This window comes from Acyrthosiphon pisum, chromosome A2 (genome assembly GCF_005508785.2).
Source record: "Acyrthosiphon pisum isolate AL4f chromosome A2, pea_aphid_22Mar2018_4r6ur, whole genome shotgun sequence".
Taxonomy (NCBI): Eukaryota; Metazoa; Arthropoda; class Insecta; order Hemiptera; family Aphididae; genus Acyrthosiphon; species Acyrthosiphon pisum.
In genome coordinates, this window is record NC_042495.1 from 76,032,163 (window position 1) to 76,033,207 (window position 1,045).

Sequence of the window (1,045 nt, forward strand, 5' to 3'; positions counted from 1 at the left end):
GCTTATATAAGGAGCCCTAGGGCTAGGGAGTTCCTAGCTAGGAACGCCTTAATTTAATAATACTATTTAAAAAATATATATATTATGAACTACATCTTTACATTTAATTATTACCTATATATATAATGTATTGTACCTATATTGAAATTGTAATATTCTATGCCGAAAATGTCAAAAAAACTCCTCCAAATTGTATAATATTATTAAATACAGTGTAAAATACATTCATCTGATTCGCCTAAACTAAAATCTTTTTGTTTAATATTAACAGTGTCACCTTTTTCAATGTTCATATATTTTATTGTAATGTAGCAAAAGCCCGTTTCTTCAGTGGAAAAATAAATTAAATTTTACTAAAGTAATTATTTTAGAGGAAAATTATACACGAAGATACAAGAGGTGGCATGCATCGCACAGACCCTTCTAAAAGATGGCATGCAAATATGCAATTTGGACATTCCAATGTATGTTCATTTTTATGGCATTTTATTGTGATGCACTACAATATTATAATCAAGTTTAGATTAATACCTTAAGAGACCAAGACCGATACATGGAAAAATAATCTAGAAAGCCGTCGTGCTGTATAGCAGGTTTCGCGTTAACTCGTTATTATTGATAGGTAACCGTAATGAATATGTTAAATTTGAATTCAACGATAAATCATTGCAGACGAAAAACGATTCTAAGCTGAAACGGTCGTCTGCCAACCGGTTCTAAGGATATTTTAATATTTTACATAATATTTATTTTATATTGCTATTCGTAATCTATTTTTCTATAGGTAAGCAATATTTAGTAGGTTGGATTACTTATTTTTTCCAAAAACAAATTGAATACATAATAGTATAATATTACTACCAAACAGTTATTTTAAAGGAGCACACAACACAAAAAATAAGTTTTTTTTATTTGAAAGAATGTTTAATTCTAAGGATAATGGTATAGGTTTTACGTTTCTACTCACATTATTCAATAAGTTATGAGCAATATTGAAAAAGACGTGTGACGTCATTGGGCCCTACTCATCGTAATTGCCTATCTT